The sequence below is a fragment of the Protopterus annectens genome, chromosome 6.part0, assembly GCF_019279795.1.
Source record: "Protopterus annectens isolate FY-2018-M chromosome 6.part0, PAN1.0, whole genome shotgun sequence".
NCBI lineage: Eukaryota > Metazoa > Chordata > Ceratodontiformes > Protopteridae > Protopterus > Protopterus annectens.
Window position 1 is genome coordinate 69,166,440 of NC_056737.1, and position 20,100 is coordinate 69,186,539.

At 38.4% G+C, this 20,100-nt stretch overlaps 1 long non-coding RNA gene across 5 annotated transcripts in view; it reads right to left on the reverse strand.

The window, feature by feature from the left end:
• LOC122804167 overlaps window positions 1-20,100 on the reverse strand; it is a 923,101-nt gene that overhangs the window by 528,077 nt on the left and 374,924 nt on the right. For all 5 annotated transcript variants that reach the window (XR_006365194.1, XR_006365192.1, XR_006365193.1 and 2 more), the window contains one exon: window positions 8,361-8,459. This is a non-coding gene — a long non-coding RNA (uncharacterized LOC122804167). The remainder of the gene's footprint in view (window positions 1-8,360; window positions 8,460-20,100) is intronic.

Consider the following 20,100-nt stretch of genomic DNA (forward strand, 5'->3'; position numbering starts at 1 on the left):
ACATATCAACCTTGAAACAAGTCAAATGGCCAAGTAGTGAATTATTTATATCCCAGTTACCTGAAACCAAATCTTGTTTTTCATATTAAATCATTAAGTCAACAATTTTTGATCCAACAGTTTCAATTGCTGACTTGAGTAAATGGCAGCTTGCACACAGAAGACTTTACTCTTTCAGATTCAGTGCTTCAAACATTTGAGAGACATTATATCACACTCTTCACTTGCATTAACACTACACTTACATTACTAAATTTCAGCAGCTATACCGATATTTCACACTGATCATCTTATTTCTTTCTGTGTCAACATCATGCACACTTCATGCACACTGTGGACTCTTCTCTGAACACATTGTGCACACAAATCATTTTATAGCTTTATTCTACCACACACACTTCTTTTGGTTGCAAATTAGTTTCTCATATTTTATACTCTCTAGGACAATAATTCTTGCCACAGTTTCTATGCACTTAAAAGCATTTATTTTTATAACTCAAGCAGAACTTAAATGACATATTTTCTCTTGCATGTCATGGTTCTCACAAAGGACTCAATTTTACTTCTATTTCTTGCTTGGATTCAATTTTATACAGTTCTAATTCTTCTATGTACTCTTAACAGACAATATAACCTATATGGTCAGTCTCTAGGTATTTCAATCTAAATCCTATCCTCACAGCCAAATGAAATTTAAGTTTGACCAGTGTATATCCAAATACACAATGCTCTCTATTATTAATGAATCAAGTAACTCACCAGTCTTGTCTTTGGCAGGATTCTTTAATTCAGGACCATAAGCATTAATACTCTGGGACTCTGTGTCCTCGTGATGAATCAATCACAGACATTTATTTGTTCACAGTAACTGTAAAACTTGTGTTTCATCAATGCAATACCCCCCACACACAAACACATATACCATCTCAAAACTCAGGAGTATTATAAACCTTCTGGACTTATTCACCTGCAAAATGAATGCGGAAAATAAAGCACAATTTACCTTTTTAGCCTTCTGAGAGCCTGCTCAGAATCAAAAATAAACCAAATTTCTAGACCTACAAATTTCAGTTACTGGATACAATGCCCTCCAAGCACAGTGTTCCTGTAGCCTACAGCAGCTACAGCTTTCTCAAAGGATAAACCTTTCACTTCTGACACAATATAACATTTTGGATTCAAACACAAAATAAGAGGCGAGATGTTAAGGTGTAATAATGCTAGTTAAATCACCTTTACCTTCCAAACACAAATATGCCACTCTGAAGCAGCTTAAAGGCGCCAATTATTTAAAGATTTATACACACCTTTCAAATTTTTTTCTGCCACTGTTAAATAATTCTTAGACATACCAGTGGCTACACTGACAAGGATTCAAGCCTGACCTTCGGTCACGTGCTTAAACACAGGTTTTCTTTAAAAAAAACTGCAGTTTTCTTTATCTGCGTAAAAGATGGCAGACTGCTTACCCTAAACTGTCATACTGTACATTTGATTTTTCAGCCAGACTGCAATGAAATGTGTCCATGAAAGAACAAGTCACCAAGACCGTTTAATTAGTTAAAATATGTAATTTTAGTCACTGGCGAAGTTTTTCATGTACAGTGTTTTAAAAACTGCTCATTTCCCTGTCTGTCCATAAAAATAACATCCAAATCTAACATTTCCTGTCCTGTATTATCGTGCACCACATGACTTTTTGTGAACTGGATTACATACCTGGAAAATATCCAGGTTGGTGCACTTCTACTTCTGATGCCAACAGATATAAACTTACAGTCAATCTAAGATTTCAACACGACTAAGAGAAAAGCATCTAGTAGATTTGTACTTATTTTTACTTATTTATCCCTTGTTGACTGGGTCAGTCTTACTAAACTAGCAACCTCTTTCCAGGGGAGACCCAAGGTGGCATTTATACTACCAGGGAAAACTTGACCAGGGTATCAGGAAACTTCTCCTACTCTTTGTCAGATGCTGTGGGATCTTTTACATCCAAAACCACCAAAACAGTGAATTTGTTGTAAATCCAGTAACTCCAGAAAAATAAAAATACAACAAAAAATACAGCACTGGAAACCACTGAAAGAAACTCTCTCTTTAACGTGCGAGCTAAAACATTCGCCAACAGGCTTCTTCAGGCAAGAATACATAAAAACAACCATTAAACATATACATCTATATAAATACATCATCACATCACTAATTAATTAAACCTGCTCATGTAGCTATGTAAGCATTGGTTTTGAAGTGAAGCACCATTTAAACCTGGTGATATATGTGCTTTCTATCCAATGCATCTCCTCATTCTGTTAAACGTTTAACATCACCACCATGCAGTGGGCATATGAACTACTTTTAAAATCATAAATTTATCACTTATGAATCATAAGTTTATGATCGATGCTTATAAGTAATGGAATGGCATCCAGATCTAAGGATGTCATAATACAACTGTACTCGGTCCTCATCAGACCAGTAACTGAATACAATCCACCCTTTGGCATGTACCTCGCCAGGCACATGCAACAGTTGGAGTGGCTTCAGAGGTTTCTCAGCAAAAAATACAGGGTATAACCAACACATCATATGGGGACCGATTAAAAGCCATTTAACAGTATTCAGTTCCCTACTGATTACTGAGGTGTGATGTATGCTTGACCTACAAGGCAAACTCTGGCCCAGCCCTGATGAAAATATTGCAAGTTCACAAAACTAACTGCACAAGGGTTACCCACTCTTAACATGTCTTAACATGTAGATATTTAATGCACACACATTTTTGTTAATAGATTATAACATTTTTTCTTCCAACATTATTTTCTACTGTTCTATTACATTTTGTATTCCATATTTCTTTGTTTCACCAAACCCTTTGATTTTTGCATTAACTGCAAAACAGTTTTCTTTAATAATCCCTTCACTATTACTCTGACTTCTCTTGCATCTTATTTTTTCCACAAACACTAAATCATCTGCATATGACAGACAAATCTGTAATATAACGCCTTTTCCCATCTCCCATTTTGCTTCTTCCATTTCACACATATATATGTTTGAATTATTGCAAACATCACCAGTACGAACAGATACATACTTAATGGACATCCTTGTTTAAACTCCTCTCTCTCTTTTTTTTTTCTTTTCTTTTCTTTTTAACTTTTCTCCAGTCTATCGGTTTAAGATAACTTTCACCCATGAGATTTCATAGGAATTTTTTTTATAACACTCAATGTTTTTCTCCTACCCCATGGGTTCCCAGAATCTTCCATATCGCTTCATGACAAACCTATCAAATGTTTTAGCCACATCCATATCACTAGATTTACTTCGTTATTTTCCTTTAAAATCATATCTGTTACTTCTTTTACTAATATTTTCTTCACATCTTTCCCTTGGATTCCAACCCCCCCTTTTCATTTAACTTCATCCAAAAACTCCTCCATCCATTTTTCTATTATTTTCATAAAGATTTGATAATCTGCATTTCCCAGTGTTATTAGTCTCTTTTCCTGGTGCTGATTATTCCGTTCCTTCAGTTATAACTTCTTCCATTTTTCTTATAACAATCTCTTTTGCTACAGAATTCTTAACATTTTCAGATATTTGTTTTTACAATTCATGCTTCTTTTTGCATTATCTCCTTTTCATATTCTACCTACAGACTTTTCAACAATTTCCATTAATTTTCTCTGTTTATATCTAATATTTCCTTTCTCATCAAGTATTACATCCACTCTTCCTTACTGTTACCTTCTTCACAAAAATGCCCTTTGCTCCTTTAAAAATATCTTTATTATATAAACTACATATTTTAACTTTTTCTTTATTATTTCATACAGCTCTCTTTCAATTTCTATTATTCTCTCACCATACTGTTCAATTTCATGTCTTTTTATAATTTTAATTATACATTCTCCTATTCCTCTGTTTCACTCATTTTTCTAGTCAGAAAAAGAATTGTTTATAAGCACTCCACCAATCTCTGCAGTTCTTGTAATGTACTCACTGTCATATGCTGTTCTCATAAAATATGTTCCTTTTTCACCTCATCTGTTTTAACAATCTTTCCAGTCAATATTTTTGTTTCCCTTCTTTTATTACTTCTCCATCATCTCCTATTCTAACCCATACCTATCTACGATTTGAAAACTCAGACATTTCTACCCCAGCTATTTTTTTGATATGATCTAAACGCACCACATAATCTATTTCAGTTCTGAAAGTCGCTCATTTATACGGTCATTCTCTTTTTAGCCCTATTTTCAACCATATGTCTTTTAACCTCTCATAACTTATTTTGTGTTATTTTCCCCCTCTCCTTCTCAAATTGCATTTAAAATCCCCCACCATAATAACTGACACATTTAAAAGAACAAAGTTGAAGTTCATTAAACATCCTCGCCTTTCCCCTCTGTCATATTGGTGTAGGAATACACACCAATTATTTTCACCTTTCCCTTTCCTTGTATCACATACCACAAGTCTTCCAGCTGGATCCCTACTGAAATATCAGCACTTGAAATGCCAAGAACCTACAAGTCAAAAAAAGACCAAAAACACAGAAGAGAGAATCTCAAAAAAAATGCTCTTCTCCTTTAAAAACCTCTTTTTCGGGGGGGGGGGCTCCCTGCACCTCCCCATCACGTGGGGGGCAAGCCCCCCCCAAACTTACATATACCAACTCCAAGATCATCATACCTCGGATAAAAGACAATATTCTGAGAAACAGTTTCTTCTGAAATAAATACTCTCTTCTTCTCCTCACCTTTCCTTTTCTAGTAAAGGACAGTCAAACCAAAAATGCCCAAATTAATTGCATTTTCTACATTTAGGCCTGCAGGTTTGTGGTATGTCCCCTTCCGCTGCATTGCCCACATCTTCTTTTATTATAGACTTGCACCAAGTATTTCTCATTTCCACAAAAAACATGCTTTAGGTTGACCCCAATACCTCACTGTTTTCCATTTTCCATTCACAGCACTTGAAATATGTTGTAATTTTCCTTCATGTACATGCAGTGTCCCCGTGACCAAACATATCGTTCATCATTTTAATTTTATGCTTCTTATTACAAACAGACAAAAGTGTTTAACTAATTTCCTCTGTGTCGGTTGTTTTAAACTGCACATTTATTTTCTTCTTTAACTCTAGTCCCATATTCTAAAAAATATACTCATTTTATGATGCAAATGAGCTCTTTCCCTACTTCATTCATAATTTTTTCAGAGTAAAAGTTTCAAAAGTAATTTCACAAAAGTATCCTGTTGCTAATTGTATTGAAAACTTTTGTGTCCTGTAATTTAGACCCCGGCAGTACAATATTACTGTCCACAACTTCATACCTGTTAATACTGTCGCTGTTCTTTGTTTACTTAACGCTGGTTTTCTGTTCCGGTATTGTGCTTGTATCAATTCTTTTATTCTTTCAGTCAGAGCATGTTTCTTAAGTTTACCATTTCTGCATATGTAAAAATTTTGTTTTTTTTTACCACTCACATCATCTTGTTGCAAGTCTTTCTTGTAATCCAGCTCCATTTCCTGACTGATCTGTTACATTTCCCAGCATGCCCTCTACCATCGTACTCCAGCTTACTATCAGCATTCAGCTCACCTCAATCCATCATCTTCACCAACACAGAAGTTTCCAGACCTCTTTACTCTAACCCTGTAATAACCATCTCTGCTCAGTGCCCGTTTGTGACATCTCCCCATTCTGCAGCACTGCAGTCTCATCCTGCTTTCTCCTTTCCTTCTCCATCTTGAAATTCTCCATGAACTAGTAACAGCCTGCTGGCACCACCTACTGCTTAAGAAACAGTAGGGGACGTTTCCTCATGTCCCTACCATCTAGACTCTAAGAATATCACCTTGGGTTTACTGCAAAAAGAGATCACTAGTCTAGTAGAAGGAACCCAATCAACAAAAGGATAAATAAAAACCAGAAACTTTTCACAGTAAGCTGCCTACCCACACACAAGTATGTGCCACAGAAATGCATATACTGGTAGAAAATAAGAAAAATGACGAGACACAAATGAGCAACATCTCCTTCCACAAGCAGTTTAATGAGGCTGATATAAACAGTGCCTCTTTTTCAGTCCTACTATCAATCTAAAGAAACAACATATCCACATATTAGTTTCCATGCACAGTTTTCAGTGGGATGCTACTACAATCATGCTGCCATAACATCTCAATAGCAGCTTTATAAAAAAAAGCAAAGCCAAGCAAGTGCAAAACGTGCAGAAGAGTATATTTACCTCTGAAAGCATCATGGCACGGTGCGCCCGTTTTAAACCTTCAAGTAAGAAAACAGAGTGACCTACCCGGACAGGGCCAGGAAGTACTCAAAAGACAAATGTTATGGGAGAAATAATGCCATTTACAGAGCTAAAAGCTTTAAACTGCTGCTAAGTAGCCTGTAGCTAGTGGCTATTTTTTGTAAAGCCTTTGTCTCACAGCCACTATGATTAGAAATGAGAACCCCCCCCCCCCGACTACAGTTATGTATACCCCAAACATTAGTTCACTGCTTTACTGACTGTTCATGACTTTTACCACACTGCTGACACAGTGAAACCCTGAAATCACCAACATACCTTAGCTGCATTGCGTGTTGGTAAACGTTTCCATTTTAAAAATATAATACTGCTGACACTCAAACCCTGAAATCACCAGCATATCTCAGCTGCATTACTTCTAATAATGAGTCCTGCAACACAAGGTTGAAATAAAAAAAAATCAACACAAGACGCATGCATCTTCTTCCACTACTCTAAAAATAATTCAGGTAGAGGAAGTGTTTTACATTCATAAAAATTACACAAAACATTTATTTAATATTAAAAAAACCTTAAAAGGGTGGCTCATTATTTCTTTGTAAGGCTCATCCTGGACAGCAATACTGCCTTTGGTTCAACTACCAAGCTGTAGAAAACACTTCAGTCACGTGACTCCTTAGCAAGAGAAAAGCTGATACTCAGTTCTCTACATAACTAGAACATGTACTGTAAAAAACACAAAGTGCAAACCTTCCATTGGGTTATGCCTTTTGTAGTGTGTGTGTGTGTGTGTGTATGTATATATATATATATATATATATATATACATACATACATACATACACACATTGCTGTATGATTTAGTCACACATGACTTAAATCTTTGATAAGCATATCTTGTTGCACATGACTTAATCTTACAACACACAACCCAGCCACATTCTATTCTCGAATACAAATGACACTACTTCTGCAGCTATAATGTAACACGGTTTGTTTTGTTTGTTTGTATACTTTCACTTTTTAAACCAGGGTACAACACTGATCCCATCTATACCACTGTTATGTTCAGCCTGGAAAAAACTAAAAATGTACAGGAACAATTTCTGTTTTGAAACAAAAATCATATAATGTAGTCTATGCAAAAATGTAACACAATTAATGTTGGGACAAGCATATATACAGAAAAGTAAATACAAATTGCAAAATATCTAAAGTAATCTATTTTTCAGAAAAAATAATTAATGGATAACAGAAAATGAAGCAATCCACATGAAAGAAATTACAACTACTAGAACAGAAAACATTACCTCTTTCAAAGTAAACAATCAAATGTTTGTAAACTAAAAGTTACTTGTTGCTTGTAAGCTCCAGTGTCATGATACAGCGTTAACATTGGGTTCCAGTGTCATGACAGAGCATTAACAATGGGCTCCAATGTCATGACAGAACATTAACAATGGGCTCCAATGTCATGATAGAGCATTAACAGTGGTCATCAGCCAACACACAAAAGAATCGGAAAAAAAAGAATGAGCACAAAGAGCATTAAAACAGTTCACTAAACTTTTTGCTTTCTGTTGTTCCTAGTGGTAATTGCCCACCTTAAGGCTGCAAACACTAACGCACGCCTTTTTCTAACTACTGTAGAAAATAGGAGCAGGTAAACTTCTGTGGACTACAAAGATTTATGACAGGATCTGTCCGATCATTAACTCTGCATGTTATGTGCTCTTGACATGGATATTAAACCTCTCAAGCTTCTCTCTCTCAATAATTTTCTTGATTTCCACGTCTGCAGTACATAAGGTAGATATAATTGGAGAACAAAATAATTTATATCCTAAAAGCACTACACAAATTAAAATAAACAGCCTTACTTCAGAAAAACACCACCACAATAACCATATAAAGCAAAGTGAAAAAAGTCAGTACTCCTTCAGAAACAGTTAATGCACCAGAGATAATCAGAATCATGAGAGGCATTAAAAGCTTTCTATAAAAAATGCAACAGTACCAGTGAGCAAAACATGATGAAAACTGCAAAATGTAAGTGAGAAATAAATGAAAATTTACCTGATAAGACGTTAGACTGTACATAAAGGTGTGCACAACAACATTCAAACTGCAGACTAGGCTTCAGGAATGGTTACAGCAATCCCACAAGAGATCATACTAGAAGAAAAAAATAAATGCATCAGAATGTAAAACAGATGCGCCATTTTTTTTCCAGATTACAGCCACTACAGAAAAAATCACTATACATATAAGTGGGTCTGAAGTCGTTACTGAAAAATGTAGTTTGGATTAAATACAAAATACCAGAGCATGTTTATGAAAGAAAGTTTGTGCAGACTAAAAATATCACAAACAAAAAGAATAATAAAATGGGTGAACAGCCATTATAGACAGGGAAGAACAAGAAATATCTACATTCATCACACCTTCCAGTTAAGCCACTTGCCTGCAGTACTGTATGTAGTCAGACTATAACAGGAAAAGTGTAAAAGAACTAGTTACACAAATCTCTGTGAAAATACAACTGCTCAGAACATGTAATACAATACATTTCAAAAATGGTATAGCAAAAAACAATCTACATTTGAACACAAAAGCAAACTTGAAAAGTTGCCGCTGTACATACTGCATTAATATCTGTGTGCTGTAGCAGGATAGACACATTCTATTAGGATGAAGTAGCTGACCAGGGAGAGAAAGGACTAATGAGGCACACTGCCCCTGGGAGGGTTACGGGGAATATACCCACAGTGTGAGGCCCTGCCCCTGGGAAGGTTATGGGACATATACCCAGAGTGTGAGTCACTGCCCCTGGGAGGGTTATGGGACATATACCCAGAGTGTGAGACACTGCCCCTGGGAGGGTTATGGGACATATACCCAGAAATGGAGGCACTGGACAGTTACTGGGCATATACACAGCGTGTGATGTTCTTAGAATATCCAGTAGAGACCAGGAATCAGTGCAGGTGCTTGTTTTCAAGATAGGCATGCCTGACCAAGAATATGTCCCTTTCAGGACTAGGACAGAAAGTACAGTTGTGAATAATCTTAACATAAAAGTAGATGTCCTTCTCTTTACTGTTGCAGTCTTTCTTACATATGGGATTGCCTGCAAAGGATAGCCCAACGTCTTGCTAGTACGCCAAAGTCTTAGTTAAAGATCTTACAGGCACCATGCATCTCATGTATGCTCCCTGTGTAAGGTGCAGGGCATAATAGTGGTGTATTATAATGGTGGTGTATGGATGCAAACACTCAGATTGAAACTAATACCCTCCTGGACAAAACAGAATATCTGCAACCAGAAGGAAAAGGAAGCAAGGGCTCCTCACAGCCAGGAGGGCAACAAAACACAGGGGCAAGAGCTAGAAAATACAGGGAATGAGTGAGGAACGGAACACTGCAGAAGGGAAGGACATCTACTGTTATGGTAAGATTTTACACAACTGTACTGTGTCCTTCCATATCACTGTTGCAGTATTCTTTACAGAAGAGAGAGTACAACAGCTAAAGGAAGAAGGCACAGAAGAGCCCTTTCAAACCCATGCATCCAATACCTAACTGACCCTATAACCACATTTGCTGCAGCCTCATTGATGTTTTTTTCTGAGTACTTACATGCTGATGCTTGTTCTCTGGGGTGTCATCCCACTTCATTTGCCCTCTGAGCTCACTTCACTCCCCTACCCTGCCCCCACTACCTCTCCATACCACACTCCTTCCTCTGTCAGCTCCACCCCCTCATCCACACACTCCATCTCTCAACATATGCCTATTAATATCACAATAGCACCCTATCTACATACTACTCCTCTTCCTTCATTTCTACAAACCATTATTCTCCTCAAATTACCCACTTGAGCTTGTCTGATTTACTCTCTAACAATCCTTAAGATAAAATGGTTCTCCTTACTCTCCTATCACCAATGCTCTTCTCCCTCTCTTCATTACCATCATATCTGGTCCCTATCCAACCTGTGCTAAGCTCTCCTACAGACGCTACCTCTTACACCAATAACACAAATCACTACTCCCTACCCATCACTGCTCATCCCTTTCACACAAACAATACATTGTTCTTTAAACATAAACTGATTCATACACCGCTATACCTGTTTAACATTACACTTACTGACAATTCAACCAAAATGAAATCCTGTCTTTACTATACAATCCTGAAATTCCTCCAGCTCTGTGGTGATAGCCACTCTAACCCTGGCCCAACATCTCACAATCCTCATCTTCAGTCTATATTCCAGGTATACAAAACATGCTTAAATTTATCTTAGTAAATGCACATAGCATGTGCAACAAAATTTCTGAGCTGCATGCTTGGATGACTACACAATCTCCTGACATACTAGCAATCAATGAAACCTAGCTCAAACCACACAAAGATACTGAAATACTTCCTCCAGGCTTTAATATGTTAAGAGCTGACTGTCTTAAATGAAAAGGAGGTGGTGTTGCTGTAACAGATGTTGCTTCTATTTCCTTAACACCTCAAAACCAATCCATATCTTCCATTGACAAAGCCGAACTATTGATCACTACCTTAAATTAAACAATAATAAAAGTCTCTGTATTATAGCATTATACATACCCTCTGGCAACTCTGGGAAATATCCTATCTTGGATATCAAAAAAATCTCTATTTGGAAACAGTAATGTTAGGTGATGTCAACACTGAGTGGCAGAAATTTGACTTACAATTTTCCACAGAGAGCATAAACCTATTTGGATTTTCTCAACTAATTACTAACCCAACATTTACCAGTTCCGCAAACCAAAATGGCTCAATAATTGATTGGATTTGGGTCTCCCATCTTAACAATTTCTCTCAATCCAAAACACTTCCACCCCATCTGTACAACTAGACTTATTTCACATTCATGTAGACAACACACCTTCAAGACAATAAGACACCTACCCAACTTTGACCAGCAGGCCTTTATAAATTTACTAAACTCCATCAGTTGATCCTTCCTTAAATACTTGCCATGAGATGATACAGTTAAACAATTGAATTCTACATCACTAAACACTTTAGACAGCTTAGCTTCCACCAGAAGGAAAATGGTCAAAACCAGCTATACTCCTTGGCTTTCTGTCTACACCAGATCACTCATGCAAGAAGGTCGGACAACTTACCAAAAATATAAGACTCACAATAATTTACAGCATTTCAAAGCACTGCGTAACCTTGTAAAGGAACAGGTTAATTTAGACAAAAAACAATTATATGCAAAGCCACAAAATCAACACAAATCCAGTCCAAAAACCTTCTGGCACACTATCAAAAAAATCCTAAACCCAGAAAGTCAGTCCTTGCCCCCAACCCTACTGTGACAGTACCTCCCCTACAGAGCAATGCAATTTAACTCCTACTTCATTGATAGCACAGCTTCCATCACTAACAAATTCCCTCCATCTCCCTCTAATGTCTCTCAGCTTCCTATTACTTGTCACTCCACATTTTTCCTTCAACCAGTTCCTACTTCCCTCATCAAATCCCTCCTGTGCAAGCTCAAGCCATGTTCTCCCTCTGCAGACAATTTTCCTAATAAATTCCTAAAAATGGCTGCTGACTCAATTGCCTACCCAGTCTCAATAATCATTAGTAGATCCATCAACGAGGCTTATGCCCCCTCCCTGTGGAAAAAATCCTTCATTCTTCCTCTCCACAAAGATGGCACCTCCACAGAAATCTCTAACTATAGGTCAATTGTTATTCTTTCACCACTATCAAAAATTCTAGAAAAATATACCCATAAGCAACTTCTTCAATACCTACTTGACAATCTTCTCTCTCCCACCCAACATGGATTCAGACCAGCACTATCACTGTCCTACTATCCTTTACTGACACTGCCAACAAAGTTCGTGACTCAGGAAACTTTGTCTCTTCTCTGTTCTTAGAACTGTCCAAAGGCTTTGATACTGTCAACTGTTGCCTCAGCTATCTCTTCTGGGCTTAACCATAACATCCTTCAATGGTTCACTAGTTATCTCTCTAACAGATACCAATCTGTCAAATGGAACTGTAACTTCTCGCCTTACTTACCTGTTAGCACTGGGGTACCCCAAAGCTCAATACTAGGTTTGCTTCTCTTAGGATGGTTAATAAAAATGTCGAATACTGCCAGCAAACAAGCCACGCTAATTCAATGTGCTGATGACTCTACATTAGTCTGCTCTGCTAGGACACTCTCTTATCTACAGAGTTTAACACAAGAAGCATTCAATTCCATTGAGTCTTGGCTCAGTAACAACCATTTACTACTTAACCCAAAAAAAATAGACTTCTATTTCTACCAGAACAATTCTCTCCAGATGCATCTAAGTTTCTATTACTTCTCTGAACAAAACTTCAATCAGTGTGGTTTCACATACAAAACTGTTAGGTGTAACTATTGACAACAATCTTAATTAGGTTTAACCTACATATCAGCAACAACATTAAAAAAAAAAATCAAAACTTGGGCATAATGCATAGGGCTAAGAAATTCATCTCTAAATTCACAAGAATAACCCTTGCCACCACCTGTCTCTTACCCGCCCTTCTATACGCTTCACCTATTCTAACTTATCTTCACTCTTCCCTCATAACAAAACTTTGTCAATGTTATAATAAAATTGCTAAATTAGCAACACAGGGCAGGCCCACTGCTTTCACCATTGCTCTGCTCTCATGTCCCTAAATTGGCTGAAACTACCCCACCATCTCACCTTTAATCAACTAACATTAACTCACAAAATACTGTACAACTCATTTTCGCAAACTACATCATCACTACTTCAGCACTACATTCTATCTCGTGGCCTACGCTCCTCTCACAAACATCTACTATCTATTTACATACTTCAAAGATCTAACGGGGTTAGTCTATACTCTCACTGTGTTGCCAAATCATGGAATACCATTCCAAAAGCAAATCAGACTTGTACCCGACTACTATTCCCTCAAATGAAAGAACATCTGACCAATAACTGGATCTGCCCATGCTCCTTGCCATCTGAGTACTCTTTTCTATTCCCTTCTTCCCCACTCTTAATAGACTTTCTCGTGATATATCCTGCTTCCCTTCTTGCAATCCCTACTTTCTAGCCTCACCTCACTTTAATTCCTTAACATTCAAATGTTCTTTCTTTATATTCTTAAACTGAACTTTATCTAGTCCAGAGTTTGACTGAAATTTATGACCTAGTTCTCCTGCCAGAAAGAGTATATGGCTTTTATGATCTATTAATTATTCTGTTATACATTTTTCATGCATCATTATGTAACATGCATATTAGGAACGCTTTTCTATCTTGTATATATTGTATGGTCAACTTTATTGCTTGTCTTATATGTTGCTTATTTTATTTTATTGTATTCACAAATTGTACTACTTTGCTATTGTATTAATATTTGTAACCACTGTTCAATTTTTTTACATTCTGTTTAATGTATACTGTGGAGCTCGTCTCCCCGGGACTCCACCGAAAATGGGCTCAAACCCAATCGGACTTTTCAGTTAAACAGATGTCAAATAAAATAAATAAATTCAGAATAACCCTGGCCCTGGGAATGACAATCCAATTTAAAACTTTTAGTGAAATTATGAAGAGAGAACCAAATAGCAACCTCAAGGAACAATGAAATAAGCACCAGATGAGACAACCATTGTAGTAGAATGCATCTTTGCAGACCCAAAAAGACATTTGCCATGAAAAGAATAAAGAAAAGAAATAGCCTGAGAAATCCAGGAAGAGAGGGTTTACTTGTAACAGCCAAACCCAAAGGCCTGCGATGAGAGGAAACAAAGTTGCTCAGACTTGCGAATTGTCTGTTTTATTCAAATTATACCAGAGCTGTCTATGTAGATTGAAGGTGTGAAGAACCTTCTCACTGGCAGACTGTGGAGAAGGAAAAAAGGAAGGTGAACTCATTAACCACTTTGGGCATAAAAGAAGGATCAGTACAAAGAGTCACCCTGTCACTGTGAAAAACTAAAACAGGAGGAATAACCATGAGAGTTTAAGTTCAGACAATTTCTTGGTTGAAGTAGGAGCCAACAGAAGAACTGTCTTCCAAGTACAATGTTGCAAGGAACTAGCAGACTCAAAATGAACCAGAGTCAATTTTTCAAGTACAAAATTGTGGTCCGAAAAAGATGAAACAGGCTTTCTGGGAAGCCTGATATGAAGGATGCCTTTAGGCAACTGCTTGACCTCAAACTGAGAGGCCAAAGGAAGATTTAAGGGCAGACAAACAGAAATTGCTGACAGGTGAGCTTTAACTGAATAGTATGCCAACCTGTGATTGGAGCAAATCACACAAATCTCTTCCATTTGGACATATCTGGTTTTCTGGTAAAACCTGGAGCACTTCCTCAAAAAAGAGGTGTCTAAAAGGAATCAACACCCTTATCACCCATGGTTTCTTCTGAAGAGCAAACAGACAAGGATGGACAAGAGCTCCCTTGTCTTGTGTGAGAAGATCCACCTGGTAAGGTAACTTGTGGTGATTGCCCCTGGTGAAGTGATAAAGGGGGCACCCATGCTGTGGCCAATGGGGAGCTCCCAGCAAGATTTTGGAAGAGTCCTTTCTGATCTTGTGCAGAACTCATAGCAACACAGGAAGGCAGAAAGGCATACAGAAACTTTCCCTTTCAAGCCAGAGAACTTGGCACTCAAACAGAATAGAGGAAGTTGTCTATTCAGAGGGGAGGCAAAAAGATCTACCTGAGGAATGCCCCTCCGATGGACAATGTCTAGGAACACATCTTTCTGAAGCATCCATTCATGAGCATGTGTTCTGGATCTGCTCTGTGAATCTGCCACTAAATTGTGTTTTGAAGGAAAGTAAACCACCTGAAGAGTCACTTGATACCCGACAGCTAGATCACATGCCTGAAGAGCTAATCTGCAAAGGATGTAGGACCTCATATACCTCCAGTCTGCTGACGTACCACATCACAGTGGTATTGTCAGTGAAGACTGAGAGGGGCTGGGGTGGAAAAGGGAATAAAAAGCTTGCAGAGGCAAAAGCAGAGACCTCACCTCTTTTACGTTGATATGATCTGACCTCTGATAAGGAGCCCAGAGACCCTGACTCTTCAGAGGACTACAAGGAGCACCCCACCCCAAGTTTGAGTCATCTGTGAACTGTCTCTGAAAAGGAATTTGAGTTTGAAAGGGTAACCCTGGGCTGCGAAAGAGTTGTTGAATATACTCCTAAACCTCAAGTTTGAGACAAGGAAATAAAACAGGGAATAACAAATGGTAGCAATGTTGAAGTCACACTTATTTGAGGTACCACTGTAGCTTCATTATAAGGAGCCCAGTGAAACGAAGCATGGGAATAGTGGACACCATTAACCCCAAAATGCTGAGAAATTCCTTGGCTGTGAGAGACAACAGAGGAAGGAAGGAATGGAAAAAGACTGTCCAGAAACAAAACGTTGGAAGGATGGAAAGAAGCCAACATGGAAATAGTTTAACGACTGCACAAAAGAAACATGATCCTGGGAGGACATAAGAACTGATTTCATGAGATATTAATGATGAATCCCAAACTTTGTAAAAGACAAATGTTAAAGTGGAGATCTTGTAGCAGACTGCTGGGAGAAGGTGAATGAAGGAACAGGTCATTCAGGCAGGGAAAAATCTGTATCCCTTGAAGCATGCAAAAAAGCAGTTACAGGCATATGGGGAATACCCTTGCAGCAGTAGAAAGGCCAAAGGGCAAAGCAGAAAACTAACAATGAGAGGAAGAAACAGAAAAATGTGAAAATTTCCTGGACAAACAGTGGAAGGGTATGTGAAGGCTTTCATCCTTGAGGTCTACAGAAACTAGGAAGGCCTGGGGAAGAAGATGAAACAAGGTCTGAAGAGACGGCAACCAAAAATGAAGGGACCTAGAGAAAGGCATTGAACAGAGAAAGATCCTGAATTGATCTCCATGTATCCTCTTGTCGAGGACCCTATAATATTCTACTGTAAAACTCCTTTCTCACTTGGGTGAGTGGTGCCCAGATCAAAAAGTGAGTGCAAAACCCCTGTGAAATAAGGAAACTGTTCTAAAGGAGGTTGCGGAATGCCTGAAAGGGGGAGGGGCTGCCAAACCATGAAATACCCCTGATGAATGAGGGACAGCACGGAACAGTCTGAGGTGATCAGATGTCAATTTTGAAGAGAGACAGAAAAAGTTAGAGAGAGAGAGAGAGAGACAAGTGGATCTGGCAAAGGGGAAGAGGAGGCCAAATGTCAAATGGAGACCGGCTTGTCCTGAAAAGAAGGCTTCTGACTGAATTTAGCTGAAGGAATACAGATAGACCCCTTCTCACCTCTGGGAGGTGGGCGAGTCTGCCTAAGGAAAAAGGTGGACTTAGAAGTGTAATTCTCTGGAATTTAGGGATAGGGAAGACAAAAATACATTTGAGTTCTTAGCTTACCCTTATCTTCGCCTGGTCAGCAGCAGCTGTCTCCAAAAAAATTGTTGTTATCCAGAGAAGCATCCAAAAGCTTGGCTGTAACATCAGGTAAAGCCTGAAGGCATAGCCAAGAATAATGCCTCATCACAGAACCAAAAGCAGCAGCCCTGGAAGTGGCATCAGCTACATCATAGCTGAATTATAATGAGTGTTGGGTGACTTTAGAAGTGGCCCCTGGCAGGGAAACAGCTGAAACCTTTCCATCAGAATCAGGAAGGTCAGACACCACCTTAGCTACCTGAGAAATAAGAGCCAACACCTACCTGGTCATATGGGCTTGGTAACTGATTAGCCTAAAAGACAAGGTGACAGCAGTATATACTTTTTAAACCAACCTTTCCACGGCTCACCTGTCCTTATCCGAAGGTAGGAGCTTAGTAGATGGCAAAAGCCATAGGAGTATTAGAGGAAACAAACTAGTTAAGGATCAACAGAAGGGCACTTGTACAAAAATTTGCAATCCTCAGAGACCTTGTAAAACTTGTTAGGTTTCTTGGAGCTGGAGGCTGAGAATCAGGGGCTACAGAGGTAGCAGAAAAGGTGTTCAAAAAGGACTGCTACAACAGGAGGAAGAGCAGATGGTTTAGGAGACTCCATTTGTAAAAGCTCATATCATCCTTTTTGAATGTCAAAGACCTGGGAACAATCCCATTTAAATATGAGCAATACTATCCCAAAGGATAATTCTTCCAAGAGGAAATCTGGGCTCAAAAATCCTCTTCCCCTGAACCATAGTCTAGAGAAGAAGGAACTTGAGAGGAGTAGGTAAAGGATTCATGCCCAGAATCCAATTCTCCCCAGGCCTCTTAACAGGAGGGGAAGACCAGGAAGAGCAGGGATTGCCACCCCTTAAGGAGGCTTCAAGGCCATCAAAGCAATCAACAGACCTATAAGTAATCACAGTATGACTGTCTTCCCTCACTAAAATCTGAGGAATCCCACTCGGTCCCTTAGAAATAACCAGCCAAGGTTACCTCTCAACATCCAGAACAAATGTTGAAAAAGCCTCAGAGGACATGCGAGAATTCTGATCTATCAAGCCATCAGATGAGGTTTATGACAGAGAAATCCAAGGCAAACACAGAGCAGTCTTCAGGGCTTTCAATACTTTCTAGTGTGATGTTCAAGGAAAGCTGAACAGCAACCAGATCAGGCCTAGTCTTTTTGACCTTTTTCTTGGCAGATGGCTGATCTTCAGGATGGCAGGATTCTGCCACAGCACCCCGAGCCAACAGTTTATGTTGTTGGTTTTCAAGGTATGTGGATAAGGAAGATAAGTGAGTTTGCAGGAACTTGCGGAAAAGTGCTTAACAGAGCAGTGGGTATAGTTGTGGGAAGGACGATAGCAAAAAAGACACTGGTCATGACAGTCTTTATGGGGGATCTGTCTCCCACATTGAAATTGGTGGTTGGCAACCAGCACAGCAAAAGGGAGTTAAGACCAATGTGTGATAACGGTGTTCAGACTGGTAGCAAACAGGTTGCGAGTGTTTGTGTACATATGCCACTTTTATGCTCCTTAAGTGGGAAGCATACATAGGTTCATACTAGGTTATCTGCCCTGGGGCAATTATAAGCCTAGCCCGATTTTGTTTGGCTTACGCCACCCCTTGATTTGAGTATACTGTGCCCTTTTTAAGGTTTAGTTTGCTGTGCCTCTGTCTAATAGTGACACGGAAGTAATCCCTAGGACAAACCTACGATCCCTCATGTGACGTATGCATATCTCACAACCTAGAAACCTCAAAAATCTGGACAAGGCCCATGAAAAATAGGATCAAATCTGTATGCTGATTAACGTAAAATTTGCATACATAATTAAGTAACCCCACCCACTCCACTGGAATTGTGGGATACCAACTTTCAAAAGCAAATTGAAGAACAGACAACCAAAATATGACACCAGAGCCCCCTGCAGCCATTCCAATGTCCCATTGCCCATTTACCATAAACACTAATGTGTGCATACTTCTTTACTTCTACAATGATTTGGATTTTATTTTTACATTTTATAGCACAATGCACAAACACTAATATATAGCTGCTAAATAAAGCAACACTGTCTCACAATGAAAAGAGACTTGACATTAAAACGTCTCTGCCCTTGAAACTCACATTCATCGAAACAGCACTGAAACCCACACCACATCCAAAGAAAATTTATCTGACTAGTGGTGGATAAAGATTACGTTTGGGCTGTTTTCAAATCATAGGCCCCTTGCACACACAAGAAACATACATGTGCTCTTTGATACACCTTCCAGACTTTATTAAATCATATTCCTTGTATAATACAGCACACTTGTTAGACTTAAGTTAGAGTGCATTTTAAATTTGTTTGAACATTTTTCCAGTAGGCAATGAAACAAAATGCATGAACCAATAATGACAAAACTGCCCAATTCAGAACGTTTCCGTCATAAAAGTCTACTTACACACACACACACACACACACACACACACACACACACACAATATATGTATATAGTTCATTAGCACTTAAAGAGTTGCACCCTATACATTACAACTTCCATATGAAGGTCAAGCAGCTTATGCAGTCTGGCAGTTAGAATACAGGACTAGAATTCTGAGTTGTTAATGCTCTTCTTCCTGTGCCAAGGGTTCAGGGTTTTATTCCTTTTACATTTGTTTGCCTGCACTGTGAATCTGATGAAGTTACTCAACTGGACAGTGCATCTGATTTGCTCCTGAAAAGGGACAGCTGAGTCCAGTGGGCTTACTCAGTCAATAAATAAGTAAAAAATATACACTGCTTACTCTGTGAAGCATTTTTCTATAATCCCCATTTAAAATTATTGCAAACCAAGGGATGTGGAGTTTTTATTGATGCATTAATTCACTTTAATTTAAAACCATCTTGGAAGGCTCACCTTTTACTTTGCTCATATGTCTATTTTTAGTACTGATTCTAACTGTAATGTTCATGATTGTCCTAGGCAATCCCTTCGCTCCATGATCTTTTTGTACTTTTTTTTCTAGAATAAATATCTCAGAGGTGACCATAGGTACTTATGTTATTTTATATGGTCTAACCAATTTTTCTCTCAACTTCACCACTAATCTCTGGTAAACAATATGGCGTGGACAAATTCAAATTTTACTACTGGTGGGAAGAATTGTTTGGTCACAAGTGCAGAGCAAGTGATCATGCTAAACCTTCGATCATGAATAAAAATCTAAATTACTGAAAACCCTGACATGGTATTTCAGCAACAGAATATTGTTTAAAAAACAGAAATGTCTGACTTTTAATATAATACCATTGTATAATTTACACCTGGTCTTTCTGTCTG